Source organism: Arachis hypogaea, chromosome 19, assembly GCF_003086295.3.
Source record: "Arachis hypogaea cultivar Tifrunner chromosome 19, arahy.Tifrunner.gnm2.J5K5, whole genome shotgun sequence".
NCBI classification, from domain to species: Eukaryota; Viridiplantae; Streptophyta; class Magnoliopsida; order Fabales; family Fabaceae; genus Arachis; species Arachis hypogaea.
In genome coordinates, this window is record NC_092054.1 from 34628501 (window position 1) to 34632016 (window position 3516).

Here is a 3516-nt window from a genome sequence, read left to right on the forward strand (position 1 = left end):
AATGTGTGTTGGGTCTCTGCTTGTCCCCTGGCTCTAGTGTGTGTTTCTGGGCCGAAAATTGGGTCCAAACGCAGCCCAAAATTGCCCCCAGCATCTTCTACGATTTCTGCACGTGGCGCACGTCACGCGTACGCGTCAGCTACGCGCACGCGTCGCTGTGCAATCTCACTTATCACGCGTACACGTCAGGTATGCGAACGCGTTGATCCTCGCTGGTTATCTCCTTTATCTCTTGTGCTCCTTCCATTTTTGCAAGCTTTCTTTCCATCCTCTAAGCCATTTCTGCCCTATACAGCCTGAAAACACTTAACACACGGATCACGGCATTGAATGGAAAAAGGGAAATTAAAATACACAATTTAAAGGCTTATGAAGCAAGTTTTCAACCATAAAACAAAATTGGGAAGGAATTGTAAACTCATGCAAATTGTATGAATAAGTGTGTAAAGACTTGATAAAAACCACTCAATTGAGCACGAGATAAACCATAAAATAGTGGTTTATCAGTGAGCCATCATTCAAGTTTCCATTACCAACAATATAGTCACAACCATATCCAAAACCACAAGGATGAGAATTCATATGGAAAAGGAAAAATCAAAACAAAAATATCCAAAGGCAAAGAAAAAGCAAACTCCTAATTGCTAACAAAACAAAGAAATAACCAAAAAATAAGATATTCACAATATTAACATATTTACACTAACCACCAACATGGCACTCATGTGCAACTCTCCGGCAACGGCGCTATTTTGATGAGAGATTTTATGCTGGTGTAGAATTTATTAATAAATCCAATCGTGAGTATAGTCTAAACCGACATGTAATTCCACATCAAACAAAGAAATTGTGTCACCACAATCCAAAATTAATAACCGAGATTATTAGTCCCGAGTCGTTCTCCCTAGGAGTGCTCCGAGATGCACAATATTGGTTAGAAGTCGTATTGGTGTTTTAGAGTTTAATGCAAGAAAGGAACAAGCTAATAGTGTAAATGACAATCAAGTAATATAAAAGCCTTGGCTAGGAGTGAGAATTGGACTTCCTATCATCATCATCTCCATCAATTGTGACCACAATTAGTTATTGCTTCACTTGTAATCAATTTGAGTTCACAAGTCCTAGTCTAACCCTAGGGAAGTCTAGCTTTAGTGACATTCAAACCAATTAGCAATTTCAAATTAATAAACAACAAAAGACATTGATAATTCAAGTGTCTCCAATATCTCAACCCCCAAGCCAAGAATGAAAAGTCTACTCCATAGCTAAAGTTGGCATTTTCTCAAATACTTGGAGAGCAAGGATGAAAGACATTGTAAAATTGAGAAAAAACTTGAAATCAAAGATATCCACTACAAGAGATTAACAACAATCAAACAATTGGCAACAATGAACATAAAATTCTTCAAGCATTAATGAAAATCAAAGTAACAAAAATCCAAATCTAAGATCCACAAGTAACTTGAGTAACAAGAACTAAATTGAGAGTAGGAGAATTAGATCTACAACTTGAAGCAATGTAGAATTGAATTGACAAAAGATCTCACCAATGGATCCAAGAGAATTCCAAATTGAGAAGAAAAACCCTAGAGAGAAGCCAGAGTTTCTCTCTCTACAAAATATAACTTCCAAAAAACTAACTAAAAATATCTAAATGCGTGAATGAATGAGAATCCCTTCAACCCTTGGTCCTCTTAAGTGCTTAGGCGCCAAAGTTGGTTCAGATTGGTCCCCACAGCCTCTGTGAAATCGCCAAGCACGTTTTTACTTAAAAATCATGTGTGAGCACCGACGCGTACGCGTACATCACGCGTGCGCGTCCCTGGAGTTTTACGATCCACGCGTACGCGTATGCGTCGCTGCTTAATCTCCAAAGCTCCAATTTCCATGCTCCTTCCATTTATGCATGCTTCCTTCCTGTCTTCCAGGCCATCCTTGCCCTATAAACTTTGAAATCACTTAACAAACAGATCACGACATCGAATGGTAATAGAAGAGACTCAAATATAACATATTTAGTGTGAAAGAGGCATGTTTTCATCCATGAAGCAAAATTGGGAAGGAAACACAAAATCATGCATTTTATATGAATAAGTGTGAAAGAACATAGATAAAACCCTCAAAATCCATACAAGATAAACCCTAAAAATGGGATTTATCAGAGTACTATAATTTTGGTTGTTGTGAATATGTGAATAGTGTGAATATTTGGTTTTTGTTTGCTACTTGGCACTAATTTGTAGATATTGTTTTTATCTAGCTAGTCTTGGTAGTTGTTAATTGTTAGGTTGGTTTATGTTTATTTGCCCATTCTTGTTTTGCTTTTCATAATTGTATGCTTTTATTGCTTCCTCAGTTGAATGACACAGTTGCTTCCAGACCCGAGCTTGGCCCCTTTTGATCCGGAAATAGAAAGAATTTTAACTCATATTAGGCAAGCTCGGCGCCGGCTAGCATTTGTGAATAGTGAATCGGGCTTGCTTAAAGAGCACACCAATTCACTATCACCATCAATCTGTGACCATCATTCTTCAATTAATGAGGAAACCTTATATTCATCTGTGGGGAGTGCTGAAATCTCTTTGACTGACTCAGGTGACGACACTATGGCGGATCCACCTTGTAGAATCACCTTAAGGGAAGCTGGAGCTCCTGATATTAACTTGCAACCGATACAAATCCGGTATCCGGATTTGGATCCAAATTTTGAGCTTAAGACCGGCACAATCAACTTACTCCCCAAGTACAATGGACTACCCGGAGAAGACCCTCTTAAGCATCTTAAGGATTTTCAAGTTCCATGCTCCCCTGTGAGAAGACATGGTGCAGATGAAGTAGCAGTTTTGGTGTTTGCTTTCCCTTTCTCTTTGGAGGGGAAAGCGAAAGAATGGTTCTATACTCAACCGGGAGATGTGATTTCCAATTGGGACTTGATGCGTAAGGAATTTCTGGAAAAGTTCTATCCCCCACAGAAAATAGATAAGCTGCGCAAGGAAATCTCTTGCATTATGCAAAGAGATGGAGAGACTTTTTATGAGTACTGGGAGAGATTCAAAAAGTTGTTGGAAGCTTGCCCCCACCACCGTATTGATGAGTTGGTACTTATTAGCTATTTTTGTCAAGGGATGAACCCCCAAGATAAGCTTCTTCAAGATGCCTCTAGTGGAGGATCCCTCACCAAAAACAAGATCGCTGAGGAAGCTTGGGAAATTATAGCGGACTTGGCGGACTCCACTCAACACTCAAGGGCAAGGAATCCACAACCAAAAGGTTTAAGTGAAGTTTCTCCTTCCGGAGATGCCATTTTGACAAAGACCCTCGGTGAGATGATAATTTTGTTGAGACAAATCACCCAAGGGCAACAAATTCCCTAAGACTTGATATCTCCTCCACCCTAACCTCCAAGAATCGAAGGACCACCAAGATCATGTGGTATTTGTACTTGTAACAACCATTACACTGATGAGTGCCCTCAACTCCAAGAGGACACTACATTAGCGGTAGCCAATCCATATC

General features: G+C 39.6%; 1 non-coding gene across 1 annotated transcript; it reads right to left on the bottom strand.

Annotated features, from left to right (window-relative positions):
• Window positions 1-2981: 2981 nt before the first annotated feature.
• LOC112781914 (small nucleolar RNA R71) lies at window positions 2982-3088 on the bottom strand. The gene has a single exon (XR_003192661.1). It is a non-coding gene; the product is annotated as a small nucleolar RNA R71 (small nucleolar RNA).
• Window positions 3089-3516: the final 428 nt, after the last annotated feature.